This window comes from Pygoscelis adeliae, unplaced genomic scaffold (assembly GCF_000699105.1).
Source record: "Pygoscelis adeliae isolate BGI_AS28 unplaced genomic scaffold, ASM69910v1 Scaffold178, whole genome shotgun sequence".
Taxonomy (NCBI): Eukaryota; Metazoa; Chordata; class Aves; order Sphenisciformes; family Spheniscidae; genus Pygoscelis; species Pygoscelis adeliae.
Genome location: NW_008825323.1, coordinates 2,694,509 through 2,718,420, shown reverse-complemented (window position 1 = coordinate 2,718,420; position 23,912 = coordinate 2,694,509). Strand labels below are relative to the sequence as shown.

General features: G+C 41.7%; 1 protein-coding gene across 1 annotated transcript in view; it reads left to right on the top strand.

Moving 5' to 3' along the window:
- The window catches only part of FAM172A (family with sequence similarity 172, member A), a 258,727-nt gene that overhangs the window by 186,376 nt on the left and 48,439 nt on the right, over positions 1-23,912 (top strand). The window lies entirely within an intron of this gene.

Below are 23,912 nucleotides of genomic sequence, written 5' to 3'. Positions count from 1 at the left end.
GAATTGTGATTCATAAATCATAAGGAGCACATGAATTAATATACAGAGACTTTTGTTAATGTGTAATAATTCCAGAAAGAAGACATAGTTGTCAATGTAACAGGAAAATCTCAAATCTCTGTAGGAAAGTAATCTAAAATACATAAAGCTGTTACTGAACTTTCATGTTTGATTATCAGATTTCCTAAAAGCCATAGGTAGCGTATTTCTGTAGAATATAAAATCAGGTTCAAAGGAAGAGACAGCCTATACAATATTAATTTAAAAGCTGGAACAGTGTTTGACCTTGCTCTGTGAGACGCAGTTGTTCATTTGACAAGTTAGAGATTCATATCTGTCTGGATTTGTGAGGTTGTTAATGAGACCTAAGCTTGCAGATGAAATTTGGTTTACTGCAGGATATTTTTAAGGCTTGGAAAATTTAGCAGTACTTTGTTTGAGACCTCACAACAACCAGAGACCTGTAATCACATTTCTGCTGTGGGTTGGGATCTAACCATGCAGATCATCAGCTCCCTACAGACGCAGTGCAATAGCATTGACATTGCTCTTTAGTGCTTAGGGAAACGAAATATTACTAAAATTTTCATAGATTCAACGTTCATTTACCAACTTTTTGCTCCTTTAGGGGAGAGTACTGCAGTTTAAAAGAAAAATATTGTTCAGTAGTAGAATTCTTTAAAACAGGATTAACTTTCAATCTCTGATGTCTGTGTTGCAGTTATGCAAGTGTGCATGTTACAGAGGTCATTTTAGCCAGGTAAGTAGGGGCTTGGATAGCAACCAGTCAGTATTTACAGTACACTTGCCAATACTGAAAGTCCTCCATCTGAGCTTCTCTTCTCTTTCTTTGTATTCATCCAATGTAAATAATGTAGAAGGTATTCTATAAAAGAAGTCCGAAGTGTTATTTAAAAAACATACTGGTGCTTTAATAGGGGTGTGAATAAGTCTTAATTTTACATTTCTGTTGAGGGTGGGTCATAGTGGGCATAACATTTATACTCCAGTTGATGGACTCCCAGCTGCACCAAAGTCTTTGGCAGAAGACTTAATTTAAATGGGGTAGGATTTCAGCCAGTAAAAGTTGTAAAAGTAAAAGTTGGCTATTTGTATTTCATGCACACATACAATGCCACTAGATTAAGATTACTGATGCTTTAGAATTTCTTGTCAGAGATTTTGGAGAATGGTTTAAATAGAAGCTAACTATTTCCAGCTTGGTTCTTTATAATATAAGGACAGTTTAAAATAGTATAGCTTTAGGTGACTACTGCTGAACTATCAATTTGCTCATATGTTTTTGTTTATATTTCTTGTATTCATGTCTTACATGGGCAACTGTAAGACATTTACAGAGGAACAAGTGAATAATTCCTACAGTGTGTTTGTATGAGCAATGGCACAAGCCCGCATTAGGATAATTTGTAATAAATTTATTAAATGCTACTAGATGTAGGAGCATTAGTATTTAATGTGAGAGATTATTTCACTCGTTTCCTGAGAATTGCAGTACTGAAATAGCCCACACTCAAATACTGGCAGCATTGCCCTTGGTATTTCAATGAATGACAGTGAGAGCAATCAGAGCAACGAGAGGAGATTTTTTAAAATAAGCCTTTTGCGGAAGGAAGATTCACTTCTCTTCTCTGCTTGAAACCCCACCTTTTATCTGTGTTTGCCCTGGGCAGCAAGTTCAGGAATAACTGCCTCTTGGTCACATTTCATGAGCCAGATTTTCCAAAGAGAGTCTGATATTCAGCCATTCAGCATACTGGGATTTTTAGGCAACCCCAGTTTGTTTGTGAGCAGTGCCTACTTCAGATTGTGTCACAGTCTGTTGCTTGCATTTCCCTTAAAAATCACTAGAGAGAAATAAATGGCCATCAAACTGGAAAAACAACTTGTATTTCCAGATAGAGTTGTTCAAGCTTTTGATTAGAGCATTATTAAGTAATTAAAATGTTTGCCATAATTCATTCATGTCTTAGTTACAAAAAGGAATGAATACGCTTTAATAATTAAACATTGTGGGCATGAGAACAACAACAATGCAGAAAAAGCAAGCCGTCATAAATCCATTCTCAGTCCTTGTGGCAAGAGGTGGGGTACTGCGAAGGTCCCACCTTCATGGTCTTTCCTCCACGTCTCAAGGATTTGCTTGCATGCTAGTGTCATCATTTAACATCTTCCTGCGACAGGTTATCATCACACCAAAGGGATTGTCCTCTAAAATGTCCCATTTAACACAGTTGTCCTGTGTGGCATATGTAATCCTAAAAAGCCTCCCGTGCCGGGTTGAGAGATATATCTCCCAGCTCAAATGTCTTCCATCAGACCTGGAGCTCCTGTTGAGGCTCTCTGTCCAACCCTATCATGCCACCCTTCCCATATTTTTCCAACAAGAACAAGGCATTCTTCCTCATTAGAGGAGAGTCTACCACTCTCCCTCTGTTGTTTATTTTTTACTGGGCAGGGCTGTCCAGCATCATTCCCCTCTGCTCCTTCTCTGGCTCACAACCCTCTCTGGTTTCCAGGTTTGGAGCATTGCACAAGTAAGGTCTTCAGCTGTGGCACTGTCACCTCATTGGCCTGGAGGAGCGCTCTGTCAGTCTCCAACCTTCAGTCTATGTTAAAAAAACTATCTCCTACCCTCTTCACTTTCAGCCCTCATTAAGGACCTCTGTTAGACCTGAGGTCATCTTCTGCCTCAGTCTTAATCCACCTTCCTAATGGCGTCAAACCAGAAGACCTCTCTTCTGTCTCAGAGGAGATGGATCCATTTCCTACCTATCTAAGGCATAAGCAAATGTAGGGTGGAGAAAGGTGAAGACTTTAAAAGCAGTCCGTACATTAAAGATCATCACATAAAATGCAGCAGGTGTGGGAGTCTTACTGGTTAGGAGATTGGAGGTCAACTTGTAATTTGACACAGACAGTGGGATAGACGTTTTAATGACAGGTTGTATCGTGTTACTGCTAACCACTACAACCACCAGTTGTAGTTCACTTCACGTCTGTGAGACCTTACGACATTTATCCTAGTCCTGGTGCAGGGAGTTCACAAGCCCTTTGGGAAGCCATCCTACTGGAGCGGCTGCTGGGTGGAAATAGCTGAAAGTGAGGATGGGAGAAAGTAGATCCATGGATCTGTGTCCATCTCTATTGCTGTTCAGGAATTAAATTACTTTGATTTCAGGATAGTGGCCTGAACATTACCCCAGGAGAGGCATTGTGATAAATTTTGCCAGGTAAACATGGCCTTTCTTTTCCTGAATAAGAATACTTTGGAGCGCCTCATGGGGAGCACTTAAGTGTTTGGATAAGATACATTCCTTAGCTCATGTGTTTCTGCCAGTGAAAGCTTTTTATTTAGGAGAGAAGATTAAACTTTGCAGTATTTTGCCAAAGAGGATATGCACCAACACTCATTTACATAATCAAATAAAAAGAAGTTATTATAACATTAGTAAAAAGAATTGCCTAATCAAATCCTTTTGAAGCCTTTCTAGTTGACCCCCTAAATCACTAGTTATTCTTTTAACAGTTGCAGCCAATGTAGTTAAAACATCATTGTAAAATAAGGAAATTATAACATCAAAAGACAAACAAGATGACACAATGGAATGAAACGTTGATAGTAATCAAGAAAAGCTCTATTCACGGAAGAGCCTAGACTTAAATATATGTCTCTGCAATAAGGAAAAAAGTGCAAGATTAATTCATGTAGCTGAATAAAGTGATCTCAGGCTGGCAGAAGAAAAACAATCTCTTAATTTTGGGGTACAGGTATGACCCGTGCTGGTGGTGCTCTGAACAGTATCCTGAATGAGTCCTCAGGTAGTGTTTCCTGGTATCAAACATCAAGCTTGACTCTCTATGGTATATAAAATATTTCATTTGATTTAGGCACACCAAGCACAGCTTTTTTTTTTACTTTGAATTCAGAAAAGATCGTTAATATTATTTCTAACAGGCTACTGCAGGTGTTTGGGTTTTTTACATATAAATAAATAGAAGGGAAAAAATGGCTTCACAGAACAGTTGAGGTGTGAAGGGACCTCTGGAGGTCATCTGGTCCAACTCCTGCTCAAGCAGGGCCACTTGGAGCCAGTTGTCCAGGACTATGGTCCAGCCTTCTATAAGCTCCATTGCATGTCAATAAAGAAACCATGGTCATGATAATTAATACGCACATAAGGTTGTGGGGTGTATATTGGTATGCTTGCCCTAACTTCCAAAAGACCCCACAGGGTCATGCCGTAACCGTGTGGTGTTCTGGCTGGTTGTGTAGGGTTTAAGGCCGTACATGAGTGAGTGTGGAGCGGAGATGGTGGTTGTCCGAACTCAGGTAAGACAGTCAGCTTTGTGTGTGTCAGCACCAAAAGGACGTCCTTCCCATTGCACAGAGGTTCAGAAAGCGGTTGTTTTCCTGCTTTGCCTTTCAAATCCTTTTAACTGGGAGAGGGGAAGGGGGGCTTGTGGTTGTTTCTGACGGGCTTGCCCCAAGAAGGAGCAGGGTTATCATCCGTTGAGCCTCTCGGTAAAAACACAGCCAAAAGCGTTCCTGCATGTGTTAAACACACACTATGTACTTTAAGGCTTGGGGGTTTTTTTTTTAGAGATTTTTCTGTATGCACATAAGAGACTTGCAGTTCAAAACAAATGAAAGATGAGATTCTGCAGAGCTCACTGAAAAACAGGGAAAAGCTTGTTACCTGCTGTTTTTGAGTCCTTGGCATAGCTTGATTTAATATCAAGACAAGAATATGGTACTAAACAGTCCCCTCAAGACTGCTGCTTTGTGCTAAGTAATAGAATAGCATCAATAATCCTTCCATGGGGCTACAGTAAATTTAAGTAAAGTTTTTCTGGACTGTTAGATCTTTTTAAAAGCACTGATCCAAGAAAGCGAGCGCATCACTTGCACAGCGAGCCTTTCCCTGGAAGAGCAGGCGTGCAGCCCGGCCCCCGGCACACGCTTGCACCGACTCATCAGGTAAAAGCCCTTGTTGCAGAGCTTGTGTTGATACCTGGGAAACCACGAATTACCCATTAGATTACAGAGGTGGTAGTTTTTGTTGGCTTTGCATAACAGGTGACTTCTGCCCGCTGTTTTAAGAGTTCAGTTGTGTATTTCTGTAGAAAGGCCTCGTCTAGCTGCAGGTGCGCCCCACGCTGAGCAGATCCTGAGGTTCAAACAGGAGGATCTCCAGTGAGGTTAAATGGGCTCCGCAACACTGCAGGGTCTGTGCGCAGAGGTAATTGCATGAGTGAGGCTTGTGACAGCCATAGGGAAGGACCAACTTTATTTCTCTCTGCTTTTTTTCCTCAGCTTTATTTGCACCGCACTAAATTGCCACTCTTAACACATTTATGTGTCTTGCTCATAACAAACGAGGAAGAAACAACCATAAACTGTATTAAGCACTGAAACAATACTTGGCTCATCCCCTTAGCGGCTTTTAGCCCAGTTTACCAATGCTTCTCGTTTTTCACTCTCTTACCGATTTAGTGAAGACCATTCTGGGCTGTTTTCTGACATTAGTATTTTGTGACGGGGGTAGGTGTCCAATAACTCCAGCAATATAAGAAATAAGTACAAAACCACGCACTTTTTACAGTAAGGCAGCTCAGGCAATTTACCCATTTTGCTAAAAATGTTATTTCTGCATCACTAGTCATTCATGGAGATTAAGATTACAGTAATCAGTGTTTACGGTAAACCTCTTTGCATTTTATGTCTTCATGTGCATGTAGTTCTGTCAATAAAAGCTTTTTGCTTAGCAGAAGAGATTAAACGCCGCAGTGTTTTGTCAAGGTGGCAGGCTCCTGTGATTAGCTGCATATTGATTTGTTTTAAGATATTTGCAACATTAATAGCACAAATGGAGGAATGCAGCAATCTGCAGTGTGAAGGTTGCGTCGTAGCCCTATGTCAGCATCCTCACATGCTGCAAGTATTGGTCCTGCACTTCCATTTCTGCTGCTGTACGTCATCCATCGGGAACTGGAAATTATGGAAACTTTGAAGCATCAGCCTGTGTTAGCCGCAGCTCTGGCAGCTGCTGCACTAAGTCCAACTTTAACTAATGTCTTCTTAGCATGGAAGTAAGTAGCTTTTTCCCTACTCCCGACTCTTCAAAGGCGCTCTGCTTTTAGTCTCCTGCTCAGCCTCAGGTGTTGCAGGCAGCTTTTCGTTTCATGTATAATACCTAGTTGGATGTGAGGGCCTATGTTGTGTTTTGAGTAGCTTAGCTTTACAGTGCTTTGGAAAGGACAAAATCTACAAAGACCTGTTGAACGATATTGCAGATGCTGTTCCAGAACACCAGATCCTCAAAAGTAAATATGAAAATGTGAATTTGAAAGTGTTGACTTAAATTACCAGCTGTTGCTGTGGTCAGAGAGTTCAACTTTATAAGAATTTCAATTTTGTAATGCATTTTTAATAACTTCTTATATGACCAGATAGGTGTTCAATATACCACCAGTACTGTTATTTTTTAGGACAAAACACTCATATTCATGTACCATTCTACAAAATAGTTACATGTATTTAAGGCAGTACTGATATTAGAGTGGTAATAATGAATAATATAAATTATTACAGCCAAATATTTCCTACAAAGTGACAATGGTTAGACTGCCATGACCACTGCTTCCGATACTACTTAATGCTATCTCATTAGTTCTTTGTATATCCGTATCTGTATACATGCTGGCTGGAGTCTTACTCTAATGTGTGATTGCAAACTCTTGGGTTCAGGGACTTTTTGTTTGGTGCTTGTGCTTCATCTTGGCCCATGCAGATGCCAGCCAGAATAGTTGATGCTTAGCCAGTCCTCTGCGTGGTCGGGTTGTTGAAATGCTTGTGCTGTGATTCCTTACAGCACTTACAGGCACAACAGCAGTACAACAAATAATGAATACATTCACATTTTGAATAGGCAGATGCAACTTTACTGCAGATATCCAAGTGACAGTTTAGACTGACGCTTTAAAGAGTCTATGTTAAGTATTATTAAGTTACTGCTAAAAACCCAATCTCGTATTTGTTCAGTCTGCACTGGTTTTGTCTGTTGAAGGGGGAAAACTAGAACAAGTGATCCTTCATCTTCTAACCTCATGAAAATCCTTCACTTTTGAAGGATGAAGGGTCTAGAGCACAAGTCTTATGAGGAACAGCTGAGGGAACTGGGCTTGTTTAGCCCGGAGTGAGGGAACTGGGCTTGTTTAGCCTGGAGAAAAGGAGGCTCAGGGGAGACCTTCTCACTTTCTACAACCACCTGAAAGGAGGTTGTAGCGAGGGGGGTGTTGGTCTCTTCTCCCAAGTAACAAGCCATAGGACAAGAGGAAACGGCCTCAAGTTGCTCCAGGGGAGGTTTAGATTGGATATCGGGAAAAATGTCTTCACCGAAAGGGTTGTCAAGCACTGGAACAGGCTGCCTGGGGAAGTGGTTGAGTCACCATCCCTGGAGGTATTGAAAAGACGTGTAGATGTGACACTTGGGGGCATGGGTGAAGGTGGACTTTGCAGTGTTAGGGTTATGGTTGGACTCGCTGATCTTAAGGGTCTTCTCCAACCTAAATGATTCTATGAGTCTATGATTCTGTGAGGGTGGGACTCAAACTCACTTTTTCTTCCAGGGCATGTCAGAATACGCCCTAGCAGAAATAGGTGTTTTTCCACCTCCTGCTGCTTTTTGTGATGGCAGCAAAAGCTTTCCTTACACAGTGGCTCATCACCACCTTTTTCCACCCAATGTCTTCCCAGCCTCTCAAGGCACACAGGCAATGCTACATCAGACAGTGCACCTTGCTCCTTACTGCTTAACTAGTGGGTTAAAGCCTGATTAAAGTGTGTCTTCCATAGGGTGGAAGAGAAGGCCACAGTCCTCTCTCATTTCATCTCCTCTGAAATACCTGCACGCTCCAGTCCAGCAATAGTGAAACTCTTTGCATGGGTCTCGATAAGTTTTCATTAAGTACTTTGTGGGATTGAGCTTGAATGTTGGTCTTTGTATTCCAAGTTGCATCCACATTACTGTTACTAATTTTTTAAAGTATTTTCTGTGTTTCATCCTCAGTAGCTCTGTGAAACCAGAACATCTATAGAGATGGGATCTGGTACGTCAGTGTAATTGTAAAAGCTGTATTTCTGGTAGAGCTCAGCACCTGTAAGGAGGTAGTCCCTGAAAGATATAATCCAAAATTCTATAGCAAAATTTTTATTTCTCTTGACATAACATCCAAAAGATCATTTACATTTCAGCTTGCATTTTTTGTTAGAATCCAAATTGATTTGGATTTGGATTTAGTAGAATTTTTCAAAAGGTTCACTTTCAGTTGAAAACCTTTGATCTTTTTTCATAAATGTATATAGTTTAGGCCAGGAAAGACATTTGGGTCACTTATTCTCCACTTTGACATACAGGTCTTTAACTTTTGACCAGAAGTTGTTAAGCCCAAAATTTGTAACTTGCGTTTGGTTAAAATGTGTCTTCCAGAAAGCCACTCAGCCATGGCTGGAAGGATTCAAGAGATGGGGAGTCCATGGCTTCCTTCCCTTTGTAATTTGTCAAACTAAGAGGAATGGCTCATTTCTGGTTTGGCTTTGTCTGGTTTCAGGTTTCAGCAATTAGTTCTTGCTGTGCCGCCTTCTACTAAGTTAAAGAGCCACTTATTTAGTACATTTGCTTTTTCTCCATGTGAATTAGGTACTGGAATCAAGTCAACACTCAATTTTCTTTTGAGAAATGGAATAGATTGAGTTCTTTAAGTCTCACTGCAAGTTAATTTCTCCAGGTTTCAAACGCTTTTATACACTTTTCTGTGGCGTCTCCAGTCTTTCAACATCTTTTATTTGAAACAGACCTGTGTGCATCTCACGAATGCAATGCACAGACTTCAAATCTTCACTACCTGATTTTCTCCAATTTCATCAGCCAGTGGTCACATTTGACCTTTTTATCACCATACTTTTATCACCATCAGTTTAGGAGGAGCTTGTCCAGCATCTCCCGATAGCCTTTCTAGAGCTGCTGCTCTTCATCTTGGTTCTAAAGTAGCATTATGAAACATTGCAGGTAGCTATTTTTCAAAAAAAAAAAAAACAATCAAACAGATGAACACACAAAAAAAAAGGCTGCTGTCCTTCTTGTTAATAACCATTCTGCCCATCTTCACTTTTACACAGACTTTACCACCAGTGAATTTGTATTTATTTCCTGTGTTGTTGAATAGCCTTAGGACACTCCATTAGTAACATCTCTATTCGATAGTGGTTTCTCCATGACAACTACATTTGCAGATTACTTAGTCTGCAAGTTCTTAGAAATATTGAATAATATTGATTTTTAACTTGTTTTCACGAGTAAACAAGAATTCTACAGTTGTGCCATTTGTCCCCTCGTGAATTTATGAAACATTGATCAATTTCTGCCTAATTTGAAGTTTTAGTTGTAATTAAGTTTCGCCAAGTTTTGTGATAATAGTTTCCAGCATAGAAGAAGAAACGAGGGATGTATCTTCCAGGAATGTATCTTCCTAATAAAAGGAAGGCTTTTTAATGTCTCCTTTGAAAGACAAGGGGGAGTAACTCAGGTGCTATACAGGTGTAACTACACGTTATATGTATAGAGGGGCTTTTTTCCAGAAGTTTCATGGGAAACCTGGGAAGAGCAAGAAGTAGTTCCTGGACAGAAAAGGGAGACAAAGGACTTTCTAAAAATGCATAGCACAGTTGGCATAGTTTGTCGTCCTGCTCAGAATTTTCTGGAGGAATAAATCAAATACCTGACAAAAAACTGAATATACTGTATTTGCATATAAATCCTTATCAGCTGAACATACTAATTCATCAAAGAGTGAAACTGAGTTTACTTGTTTAGGACTTATTTTCCAGTAAGTTGCATTGGCTTGAATTAATTACATTTTTGTACCTTAATTAATCATAGAATCATAGAATCATTAAGGTTGGAAGAGACCCCTAAGATCATCGAGTCCAACCGTCAACCCAACACCACCATGCCCACTAAAATGTACCTTCATATCACAGCATTGTAGGTCTGAAAGAGATTTTTAGCATGCGTCAGCTTCATCCCCCAGCCCAAGGCAAGAACAAATGTTCTTACATCATTTCCTGACAGATGCTCTTCTTGTTGGCTCTTTCCTTTGTGTTGTGTGATGACACGTCCTCACTGGGAAGCCTCTTCCAAATTTCCAGATTTCGTTACCCATATCTTCCTTGGTGCATGCATGCATGCAACTTCAGAACAGCTGGGTAGGTGACAGTTACCCCCAAAAACACATCAGCCAGTTGGAACGGAGTGGTAAGCACTGAGAATGATTGTAATTCTACAGCAGGTGACTTGCAATTAAAATATGAATGACTTTGGATTGTTTTCCATAAAGAAGAGTGGATTTCCTGGGAAGAAGAGCAACAGAGGAAGGCAGACTTGTAAAAAGTTGCTATTAAAAAAAATGAGAACTTATTCTTCCTGTCCACAGTACCTAAGGCAGGAATTTATGGACCTATATATCCATTTTTCCATTATTTTTCTTGAGATTTATTGCAGGCTAACTGTGCAAATAGTCTTTTCTGAAAGTTGGATTTCCCATCTTCTGTAACTTGTCTGCTATTTCAAGTTTTATTTAAAATGAACATCAGTAGCCAGTTAGCTGGTAGATGACTCTTGAATACAAACTCTGTAAGCCTGCCGAGTTGGAAATATTTATCCCTGAGAAGATATTGATGAGTAGCGAGAAGGAATGTACTTCATCAAACACTTTGCCATTTTTTCCAAATAGAGAACAGAAACATATATTGAACAATTTCGTACTTTCTTCTGCATTGTTATTTAGAGTTTCACCATCTCCATCTGAAAATCGACATATGTTTGCTATGGATTGCATTTGTTGCTTCTATATAAAACAAAGTTCTTCATTGTGCTAAGTTTGCCAGCCATAGATTGTTTTTCCTTAGATAGCTTCAGCTTTCCTTATCATCTTTTTATGCCAATAAGAAGCTGTTTCCACCTTTTTCTATATTCCTTGACTGATTTCTCTTTTTTGCTGAACGAGGAGGACTAACGCTCTGTCTTGGGTTCTTTTGTTGTCCAACAAACTTTTTAAAAATACCATTCTTTCATTTATGTTTAAATATCTCATCTTGATTAAATCTGCTAATCTTTTTCCTACCTTGAAGAAAATAGCCTTTTTGAAGCACCGAGCGTGTGTGTTGCTGGCTGAGGCTTCTCTCTGTTCAATCCCACCCAATGTCATCAGGTCAGGTTCACTGGCCCCAGGCAGCCACCCACTTCCAGCCCAGTGACCTCATTCGTCTTCATCCATCACAACACTGCCCAAAATGGTAAAGTCATGGAAAGCATTATACCTTTTAGAAAATCATCGTTCATAGTTTTTAGAAACTTTTAATGTTTATGGCCACCACCATCCATCTCCTGAACTGATGCCTTCCAGGGTGATGAAGCTCTCCATGCATTGCAGGGATGTGCTTAGGGAGAAGCTCACCCCATTCTCCGGTTTGCCAAGGCTGCCTGTCACAAACCTCCCCACCAACATCTCCTCCTGGGCTTTTTTATCACACTAGCATACATGCACGCAAGACCCAAGCTCAGATTTATCAGTATTGTTGGAATAAGTAGCGGTGTTTTTAGAATAGAGCACCCCATCCTCACCACTTTTATTCACTTGAATCGTTCTAAATAGGTAATAAACAGACATTTTAATGCTTCAGGCATACAAATTGTCTTAACGGCTGTCAGTAATGCCAATTATATCAAATTCCTGCTCATGGCTGCGATTGGACAACAAACAAGAATTGGAAAAACTCCTGGCAGTGGCATAGAATTGATTTTAACATTCTTTTTCTTTGCCACATAAATTAAATTTATTTGCAACACATGGAGGTTAAATTTATATCATATTTGCCTTCTTAGCACCCTGCCCTCAAGTTGCTAATTTAACAGTTTTCTGGCTGCTCCAGCTCTCAGCCGAGAAGATTAGTTTCCCAACCTGTGAGATAACCAAAAGATGAGAAACATAGAGCTCTGCGATGCCATTTTTAGAGGCCCCTTTCACAGTATATTTGCACTTTAAACTTTCTCCTATCAAGGAACATGCCTATATTTGGAAGGCCCAATTTTCTGTTGAGAGGACTTGTCATTTTCTGCTAACCAGTGTCAGCAGCTAATCTCGCCACGTTAATGCGCGGGGACAGCTAAGTGACTTGTCTTAAATGCATTGTGATTGTTAGCTATTTATTAAAAGCAAAAGCAAACAACTGCTTATAACTAATGTTCAGATGCTGGTTGTTTACACAAATAGTGTTAAGGACAAGGCTAACTTAAGCAGACATTCTATATTCTTACATTACAACATAAAAACCACACTCTGTGATAACTGTTTATCTCATATATATCTCTCAATATTATGAATACTTATATATTCCAATAAATGTGTTGATTTAGTGAGCCACATTTAATAAGTAATTTTTTTAAAACTATATTCCATTTTTTATGTGAAAGAAGGGAATAGGGCATTTCCCCCCACATTAATCCTTTTATTTTAGGTAGGTTTACAAGACATACCTACAACAGCTTAACAGAGAAATAATCCACATGGTTAATAAACTGTTTTAGATGATGTTCGTTGTTGCTGCTGTGAACACAGTAGTCAGTTTGAAGGCAAATGTCATGTACTTTTGAACAAACACGGTTAAGTGCCCATCATTACTCTTAAGGACAGGAGTTGTCTTTTTTAGTGAGTTTAATCTTTGCACAAATGAGGCATTGTGTATAAAAGTTCTTATCTTATCTTCTTCTTTATCTGAGATTTTTATGTTAATATAGCGTTTGAAATTATTTTTATTACCTATAAATAAAACCCACATAGATTTGAAATCTGAGGGCCAATTTTTGACTCTTAGGTACTCACATGAGGATCCCCTTGAGTCCCACAGGCAGTTCACAGGCGTGCATGAGGGCAGACCTCAGCTCTGATTTTGCCTAGGCAAGACACGCCGTATTTTGTTCCCCTCTTTGCCTCCGGATGATGGGTGCTCTTACAGAGTTTATACTATATACTGAACTGAGTGTTAAACTAGAAGGGCTTCTCCGGTGTGTTTGAACACTCATGCTTGGCATGAAAGGGAGCATCCCAGCCCCGCCAGAAGGTGTGCGCGCTGTGGCTGCTCCGACTGGGGTTTTCCGATGCAGCTGCGCATGTGGGGAACATAAACAAAACCTCAAAACGCTTCTGCCCCAGGAGCGGGCGTCACTTTGCAATTCTGGGGTAACTGAACTTCAAGGACTACACATTACTCTGAGTCGTTACGTTAAAATGTTTGTTATTTGGGTAATTTGGGGGCAGAGGTCTAGACATCTGCTTATGCAACTTGGTCTGTTCAGTGAAATCTATTCCCTTTTCAGCATAAAAAATTTCCCATAAAATCAAACACGTGTAAGATGATGGCTGAAGATTTCCTAAAGCAGTACTATGCTGGATGCTGATACTAACATGTGTCAGAGCTGCAAGGTAGGATTTGTTTTATTTCAGGAGTGCTCTGGGCATTTATGATTTTGACAGTTTCCTGCTACTGGTTGCAGAACTTAGACTCATACATTAGGTACAGCTTGCAAATTCAGCACAGCTTATGAATCTTGCAAATTTCTTTTGGCAGCTGGGGACCTGATTCAGCTGCCACTAAAGATTCCCAGTGGTTTTGGTGGGTCTCACGTCAGTCCTTTTGTCCCTGCAGACCACTATTTTAAACCAAATGCTGAGTGTGAACTAATGACAATTTTTTAAGAGTGTTTTTTTTCCTTCTTTTAATAGCCCTGGATGAATGTTATTAAACATTTGTGTCATGCTTTGTCTGATAGAATTCTCTCTGTTCTTCTTGAAGCACGCATCTTCTGTCCTCCAGGAAAGTGTCAGCTTCCCACAAAGATCTGCCTGCCTGTGCGGAGGAAGGGGTGCAACCATAGGGGGCAGGGAACTGAAAGAGCTCAAGAGGGACCCTGAGCTGTTGGCTGGCAATTTGGTCACCTTTCTTTGAGATGTTGGCTTGAGACCCCTTCCACTGAAACGGGAACTGAAGTTGGTTGTTGCTTCTGATGTCAGTGGTCTAACCACTGCACTGTCATATAGGTGAAGGCTCTCCTTTCTTCATCCATCCTCAAAAAATGTGATTCCTGCTTGTTTTTTTCAAGGAACGGCATTCAGTGCTTGCAGGCTACGGCATCAGGACTCAAGGCATTGCTAGCCTCCATGACTTTAATCAGCCAGTCTGTGCTAATTGATTATTTTTACCAACGCCCTGTAAATGCCATGCATTTTTTGAAAAAGTAGATCATGGGATGGAGTAGTCTCACAGGCGGTGAGGCAAGGTGTTCACTCAAGCTAACAGTAGGATTTTTTGTACGCTAATGAGAGGAGGAGTCAGTGACAGACGGAAGAAGAACCAAGAGATTGGTTTTCATATTCATTGTCTCTGGGCAAGGGCAAAGTGAAGAGAAACCACAAACATCCAGAGGAGGTGGCACCAAACTGCTGTGGGCTTTCCCACTGGCCAAACGCCACGGGTTGCTCTCATTGAGCCAACCCAGCAAGAGCATGCCTTAAACAAGGAGATTGGATGCAAATTGTGCATTAATACTGGTATACCCAGCCTGCGGGAAACCCGGTTGGACCGGGAAACAGATGCCATTGGGGAACCCTTCATGTTGTATGATGTCAGTAGAAGGTGCACACACATAAACTTGGGAAAATCGGTTTCCATATCTCCCCGCATCCTTGTATCTTTGTTCCAGAGCAGCTCAGGGCTCAGTAGAGAAGAGAGGATCTTTCCTGTTGTTTCGCATGTGGATCATAAAGCTTATGTTTTATTAAAAGTTTAGAAATTCCAGATGAAATAGAAGTATGAGCATTTATATCACTTGCTGTCTGATTGTCTCAGATTGCTTTCTGAGAGCCCTGCTATTCCTTGATGCAGGGAAGTCCTGGTTTCTGCTCATTGCTGTCTTCACTGGAGCTACATTTTTATTTGTATGGTTTTAGCAGTGTATTCACAGCTTGTAGTTTGCACCCACAGATAAATATATGTTATCTTGGTAACAGAGGTACCAGCAGTTACAGGTGGATAGATTTGTCATCATCCAAAGCTTTTATCAACCATGTAAAAAATATTCCTCATATAAATGAGGAAATAGAAATTGATTTTGAATAGATATTCTTTCCATGCACGGGCTCTTTTGTTACACATTTTGTTAATTCTGGTATGATTTTTCTGCACTACATCTCTTTTTCTAAACTTTTCCTCTGATTCAGTGCCTGACTTTGTTTAATGGTACTAAATGATTTACTGAAGCTTTACAAGTGATATTTCATCCACCGGAGAGACTCTGTGAGCTGAGTGCTGTCCCCAAATATGATACAATATTGTGTTAGCATTAATATGGATATTGATGCAAAATCAATGCAAATAGACTCCACATCTAATCCCATACTCCCTCACTCAAGTTCACTGGCAGCAACAGCAAGTTGCTTCTTTGATTTCAGTGCTGGACATGCAGTATTTATGAGGGGTCACACTTTACATCCTTACTTTGGTTATCATTATGCCAGTGCACATTAAAACAGATTTTAGAACTAAATTTGTTTCAGCATTGTTGTCAGACCCCACTTAGACAAACCTGAGTTTGGGCTTTGGCTTATTTAGCTTGTGGCTTCCCCCAGTAAAGACTGCACGAGCTTCTTGAAGGTGCAGAATGTAATTAACATCTTGCAGGTTGTACCTGTACAAGATGACGCAGGGCACGGCTTACAGGGGCGAGTGCCCGCGATGTGCAGGGCAGGATTCGGCCGTTCCACACATACTTCTCTGGATGGCTGCAGAAGAAGCGTCTGGCTCCAGCGCACTATTAGGCTGTAATTAGTGTAGCTAACAACTAATATGAAAGAGCAGGATGGAGGTCACCACATGACTTCAAAGGTCTTAACAGGTTAAGGTTGGAGGGCAGTCTATCCCCTCGCTTAATCTGTTGCCATATCTTCTGAGATTCGTTGAAATCTTCAGTGACCTCTAACCTTGACGTGTTGCTCTCCTGTAATTTACCAGTCACATGCCATTTTCTTTATTTCTGTCCATTTAGACGGGCATGGGTCTTTGTGATCGGCGTCTCCCTTTTCCGTTCAGACCTAAGTGTGCCCAGGTAAACAGCTTTTTGATGTGGAATAAAGACTGTGGTTTAAACCGCTTTAATGCTCTTGCCCTGCTAGCTTCAGACTCATCGGAAATGGTTGTTTTGCTATGCTTCAGCATGTGGTTTGTAGATGACATTTGACACATAGATTAGGCTCAGGTTTAAAATCTAGCTATTAAAATAAATTGGGCATTGCACAATCGTTTTCAAAAGATGCTAAATATCAGGCTTTTATGAGTTGCTTTCTTAAACCTAACTGTCCAAGGATAATTTTGTTTATATTTTCAGTAAATGTGAAAGCTCTTATGTGTGCAACTCAAGGACAATTTATATTGTGGAGAAGATTAGTAGATATTCCTCCATGGTGTTTCGGTATGGGAGACAAATACCAATCAAGGAAAATCTCCTGTTCCTGATGGGTTTGGGGTTTTTTTTCCCCTCAGACTCGGCGTTGTATCTCTCCCATCAATCCCAGTGTGCAGGGGTGGATTTCAATAGCGAAGCGTTGAAATGCATTGCCTCTTTCCCAGGCATCAGGCAGTCGCTTCTCCTTGATGGTGCCCGTCCTAAAGCGATGGGCAGAGCAGAGGGGCGGGTTTTCTTCTCCGTGGATGCTTTGCCTTGGAAGAGCCGTGGCCGTTACCACAAGGAGAAGGCGAGTGGACCCCTCCGGGTACGCTGGCAGGGATGCCCTCTGGCTTCCACTCTCCGCCTTTTGCTGCTCCAGCATCCCGCCCCACGGTCCCTCCTGGTGTCTCAGCACCACGGATCTGGGGAGGAAAACACTCAAGATTGATTCAGCAAAGCAAAGTAACATGCAGCAAGCCCGCACCAAACCGAGCATGGGTTTAATTATCCTTTTAACTGATTAAAACACTGTAAAAGAGAGTAAGAGCAACTGAGAGGGAGTGAGAGCAGCCCAATGCTAGATTTGAAGTTCAACGGGGGGGGGGGGGGGGGAGCGTGGGGGGGGGGGGGGGAGAATCATGCAAGGATTTCACAAGCAATGACACTTGGATGGTATTTGGGAAATCTTTTTCTTTCAAGACTATCTTGCGATTAACTATGGGAGTAGCACATCAAAGCTGCACTGACTTCAAAGCTTAGAACCACTTACGGCTTCCAGCTATTACTAAAACCTACCACTTCACCCTGCCAGCAGCTCATCTCAGCTGCCTCTTTAAGTTACACCCATCTACTTCCTGCCTTCTGATTTTGGGGAGGAAAAAAAAAAACCGCCAAAAAAAACCTTGTAAATTAAATATAGCTGTTCACACTGAAGGGATGTCAAAGTCAGGGGAAAAAAGCAAATGGAGGCATTAAGACATTAAAGATTTAGTACAAACTCAGTGGTGATTTACATATGCACAGTCTCATTTGGCTAACTCTAACGAAGCCGTCTGCTTTGCGGAAGTCTCCTGACGGTTACCCCTGCGTAAAAGCCCCTGAATGAGGTGAGCAAGCTGTTTAGGCCATTAGCTAGGTCCAGACGCTACCACTAGCTTGGCACAAGCAGAGGTGCTTTGGGACTCCAGGATATCTTCACGTATACAGCACATACCATGGAATCAGTTCCCATCCCTGTTCTGCAGTGGCGATCCGCGCCCTCCGATCTGCAAAGATACCCCTTCGTGCCCCTCAAAATGGCGTGTCGGCACCGGGCAATGATCACCGTTTATTGCTGCAGTATTATTGATTCTTTTGCATTAGTGGGAGAGACTGTGGAAGCAAAGTTTGCCTATTTGATATTTTGGGAGTCCCTGAAACAACTCATTTGTAGCAGTGTAGGGCTGTGCTACACACTCTGAACTGATATAAGAAGGCTAAAATGTACTGAAATTGTAATTTATTGCAGTATTAATATTGTTCAACACTTAAAATTGTTACATTGTTATTTTCTGATTGGGAGTTTTATGCCTAGGGTTTTTAAAATGGTACATTAATCTCTGAATAAAATTTGTCTTGCAAATGACATATTAATAGAAAGTTAGGAACAAGTGTGGGTCTTTGAGTGTGTTTTATATAACAGTTTATATGTTCAGTACAGATCAATGACATGCTCTCTAGAGCTAAATGCCATTAATCCATTTACAGCTGCTCATTGCAATGAAGAGAAATTGCCATTGAAAGAGCCGATCGTACATTAAGGAGAATTTCTCTGCTTCCCTGCATAGTCTTATATTTTGAAAACGCCTTTGCGAGAGTTTAAAGCCAATCTTTTTTTTTTTCCCCTTTATTTTTTCCCTTTACAAGGAAGGAGTTTGGAAGCAGTGGGGATGCTGGTGGCTTCTCCCCACGCACCCCACCCCACCCCCTGACCAGGACGGGACGACAGAGGTGGCCCCGCACGGTGCTGACCTGCTGGCCGTGGCCACCCCCGCCCCATCCCCCCCGGCCCCAGCGGGGGGGGGGGGGGGGGAGGGGGGGGGTGTCTTATCCTCACCCCCACAACCCCACACAAATGATGCACTTCTGCAGCAAATGTGTGGCAGATCTGCAATACAGAAATGTGGAGGCAGTTAACAGGGTTTTTTGTGTGGACGGTGGTTGCCACTAGGTGTAAATAAATGAATTATAGTGTAGCGCGGTCAGTTGGAAAAAAAAGAGTACTGTCTTTTAAAGAGTTGACGTATCAAAAAAGCGTACAGGAACTTACTGTTAAATCTAAAATACGTATGGCTAGTGTATGTTCTGTCTGAAGAACATGCCTCTGCTTTAAATATGTAAAGGGGGAGAGGGGAGCTTCCTGACTGGCTGATGATGCAATCAAAATGTCAGATTATTTGAAATAAATTGTTATTATGGAGTCAGATATGACTCCACCAATGCATTTGTATATTTCACTGCGTGATAGTTCTTTTTTCTTCTTAAAGAATGCATTTCTCTGAAATAAACTGCAGACTAGGAAGAGCACAGTCATTTGAAGTTCACTGAAAATATAGGAGGACACCGTGTTTCTTGTCCTTATGTTAAACTTGGCATATTGATTTTTTTGCACAGCTTGCGGCATAGAAATGTGATCTACAGCTATGGCAAGGCAGGCTAACCACATGTGAATTTGTTAAGTACTGCTGGATTAGCAGGAATCATCGGACTGTGCAAGTATGGAGACTTGACTTCTGTAACTCTTTATTTATGACTTAATCAATTAAAATAGCAAGGTTTTATTTTATTGGCTGTAAATAAATAAGCACAAATCATCTGCAGAAGCCATTCTTTCACATGCTTGCTTGTTTTCACGACATAAAGGCTCTAAGTTAGCTGCAGTACGTACGCAGGCAGAGCTGGAGTTGAAGTTAAGGTTCAAATATGTAAAGATTCAACAAATGTAGTTAGCTACTGTTTTTTAGATTAGTGCGGAAAATTCAGGAAGGCATAGTTCCTTAACTTGCAGGTTTTTTTCTAAATTTGCCGTTACTTTTCTCTGTATATTCTTTGCCTGTTTCATCTTTTGTTCCCTTTATGTTCAAAGTTACCAAGATTATGGAAGCCACCGGTGCTGCCGCCTGCATTTAAATTTAGTTACGGTACGGCCGTGTGGAAAGCGTTCTTCTGATGTGGGGCTGGTTTGCTCCTTTCTCTACGTTATTAAACCTCCTTAAACGCCTCCATTATACCGTTCACCTTGCTTGGCTTCAAAGAGTAGCGCAGCTGCGTAGAGAGGGCGAGCCGCAACTCTGCCGGGCGGGTTACCCATGGTTTCTTAGAAATGCTAATGCGTTATCCGCCGTGTTTATGAAGTTACCTGTTTGCTGTTGGATTGGAGGGACCGTTCTGCAGCTCTAGAATCAAAACGAGAAGATGTCCAAGGCAAGGACAGCGGCTAAAGATATTTTGGGATTTTAAGTCATTGCCATTCACCTTTTGAAACCTTTTCCGCGCCAAACAAAAGAGAAAAAATAATTAAATCAATTTTGGGGGAAAGCAAAGTTGACGCTATTCCTGAAGAACCTCTTGAGTGCAGTCTCACTGAGTCGCTCATGAAAATGATGTGGACGAATGCCTGGCTTATCACTCAGAGTTTATTGGCAACTAATCTGTTCAAAATGTTTGGAATAAGCTAAAACCTGGCTTGCTCATCTAATGAAAAAGGTCAAAACAGAGAAGAAAGCGCCACTGGTTTGTGTTAGGTGACACTGTGCCCTGCTTGTCTAATTTGATTACACAGAGCCACTGAAGCCCCAGGCAAAGCTGATTTTAGCTATAATCAGCTTCTTAACCTTTTGAGAACTAACGTAAACACTACCTACCAGTGGTTAATTATGTTGCTCGGCTACATACACCGAAGTGCAAAGGTAAAAGTGTAGAACTGCAGTAACACGTGTTGTGACAAGATCACTCCAGGGGATTACAGCCCTCTGCGTTTTATCTGCGCTCATTGATTTCTTTCTTAAAAATTAAAAATGGTCTATGAGCAGGGAGCATCGGTTTATCAGTTTCAGGCAGCGTAGCCCTGTCATGCCGCTGCCTCATCTGGAATTCCTCTTACATGTGGAAGGGGAGACTTAGAGTGGGTTGGACTGCTATGGTTGCAGATCTGTTGTTTTTTAATTAGTTCGGATTAACTTTGTTCTAATTGTTTACTTGTAATAAACCATACATGTTCCCTTCCTCTATGACGAGCATCTTCCAGAAAGTTTTGCAGGCTCTTTGGTAGATGTACCATGTCCATATGAGACAACTGTCTTTAGGTGGGAAAAATGGGATGAATTTTATTTTCAGATTTTATGTATACATATTAGGCAAGAAACAAAAAGCAGAGGCACAAAAACTGACTCTCTGCAGAACCCATGTATCCTAGTTTCCCGTGTGTTTTAGTTCATACACTCCCTGTAGTTTGCCAGGAAATTTGCATTTCCGTGAACTTCAGAACTTTTAGGAGACTTCTAAGCCTGTGGACTTTTGGTGTATTTTAAATTTTCCTGACCCATGCTGATCTGTGATGGTTTTTTAAGGAAGCCTTGATCTACTTATCTTCTTATATACTTGCTACTCTTATATACTTGTTGCTTGGAGGTAGCAAGTTGCCTCTTTTTGGATTTTCCACTCTAGAAAGTACATTTATTTTACTCTTTCCGTGTCCCACTGTTTTTGACAGCAGAGCCTCTAATCAGCATCATTCTTCTCCGATAGCCTGCACGCAGAAGCACCCCTAATGAATTATCGTTACGAGCAGCAGCATTACCACGGGTGCTGCGGGGCAGCCTTGTGCTGCCCGTGTGCTCCACGGTATCTCAGGGGGCTTCGTGGAGTTGGCCTCAGGACCTTCAATGCCTTCTGCCCACGTGCTTCCCACCAAATTTCGTGGTGGTGTGCTGTGACAGCTGATAGATTAGCAGGGGTGTGGTTATGCCAAGGAAATAGATGAGCCCTTGCTTAATACAGATACTTATATTATTAACTAAGATTAGTGAATCCATAATGAGTAGAGTTAGTAAAGTCATAAGACTAAAGAATACAGTACTTACACAAGAACAGCAATAAATAATGACACAACACACGCACACACAAAAATCTGGCTGACACGTGACCCGTTGCGGTTCTCTGCAAGGTCAGAGTCAGTTTTCTTTTCCTGCAGGCAGTAGCTGTAAGGTTTACCGTACACGTATTTGTCCATGGCAAGGTTATAGCCTGCTGAGAGGAAATTGGGCAGACTGCTAGCTTTTGAGCATCAGGGCGGTGGCAGACTCAGCTGACTCTGAGCATGGTGGTGAGTGGACCCTCGGGGCCTGGACAGAAACGAGGAATAGCTCGTTAGCTTCTGAACGTGTTAGGGATTCAGTCTTCATCTCAGGCTCCACGGTTTTCTCCAGGAAAGGGGTGTGCATAAAGAAACTGCGGCTGACTGTGACCCCTTCGAGTTTCTTGCAAACCCTTTGGAGTTTCGGCCTCTAGGTAGGTCATCTCAAGTTCTGGTGGCCCTTCACAGCCTGCCAGCTGTCATGCACAGCTGGGTGACTTCTGACTGTGCCCTGCATTTCCTACGGGAGACATGCAAAGGAGGTTCTGCAGGCAGAAAGATGACCTCATCTGTTGGTTGCAAATAATGTTTTCTAAGGTTTCACGTACACGGCGTTTTGCCTACGTAGCCGCCATGTCATGCTTTTTCCAACCTACTCTAACCATCCCTGTCTTCCTGCTTTGATTCATAGAAGAAGGAAAAAAAATAATTTCAAGTATTTGTCGTGTATGTCACCATGGCATCCGTTGCATTTCCTGAACCGACAGAAAGCTTCGTCTCTAGCAAAACTAGACATCATTATTCTGAAGCAACAGGCTATTTTTCTACATCTTTTCCTCCACGAAAAAAGAAGTGGGATTCGATTCTCTCTTCTGGTCCAGCTGTCAGAGCTGGGAGGGAAACACTGCTGAGGCAGGTCTGCAAAACCCATCGGTCTCCACGTTTAGGACTAGATGTTCTCGTGCCTCCTTATTTCCTCAATGCGTTCCAGTTGCAGGGAGGTTTTGTGCAAAGTTTCTGCCTCGTGAGTATCTGCTTTGCTCCAGAATTATTATCTGGGGACTGTTTGGTTTGGGCTAATTGCTTAGGGTAGTACGAGGCAACAAATAGCAATGACACAACAGAATTAGAGCGATGTCTTTGCCCTCCAGAAGGAAACTTTGGGGCCCCTTGCTCAGTAGTTAACTTAATTTCTGAAGCACATGGCACAAGCACCAGAGTTTGGCTGTGTCTTAATGAATTAGGTAACTCTATGGTTACTCACAAAGGAAATTAAAGACTTTTTTCTGTTTCTGGATATACTCACTGCTGCACCAGTACTGCTCGTGCCTTGACACCGGCAGCAGCTGCTCTCCAGTCCCTCTTTGAGGGGCAGCCTTTCTTCCCATCAACCGCCACGAGACATGAAAGCACTGCTGCTCCCGACTGCTGAAAGGTACTGCGTGCCGCACAGTACTGGGATCACAGCAATGGCAGATTTTGATCCAGACCTAGCAGAAGTGGGACCTTGAAGAAGAGGAGTGTGGCTTGTGCGGGGGTGAATCTATCAGAGGCTGCACAGAGCGGATCACAGGAGCTGGAGTGATGCGATAGTTGCTTTTCCCCCCTGGAGAATAAATTGCTACCCTTTGCAGCAGCAAATAGAGGATAAGTCAACAATGATGCATCGCTGCAGAAGAGACAAACCTTTTACTGATATGTCTAAATAAGCCTATAGCTTGCAAAACCATTGGTGAGGCTTTAACTGGGAGACTATGTATGCTGATGGGCAGCACAGCCCATGAAAGAGGAGAAAGAACTGGAGAACCTCCAAAGGAGAGTAACAAAAGTGATGAGAAGCCTAGAAAATGTGGCCTTCGGAAAAAGGGTGAAAAAACTGAGAAGGCTTAACCTAAAAAAAGAGGACTGAAAGAAAGAACATGGTGGAAATCATCGAGTGTGCGAAAGATTGTTGCAAAGAAGAAAGGAACCGTCTGTTCTCCGTGCGCCTGGTAAATAGTACAAAAAGGGATAAAACTAAATCGCAGCAGGAAAATTTTGGATTAGACGCTAAGGGAAACTTTCTAATGTGTCGTGGTTTAACCTCCGTCGGCAACTAAGCCCCACCCAGCCGCTCGCTCACTCCCCTCCCAGTGGGATGGGGGGGAGAATCGGAAGGGTAAAAGTGAGAAAACTCATAGGTTGAGATAAAGACAGTTTAACAGGGAAAGCAAAAGCCGCGC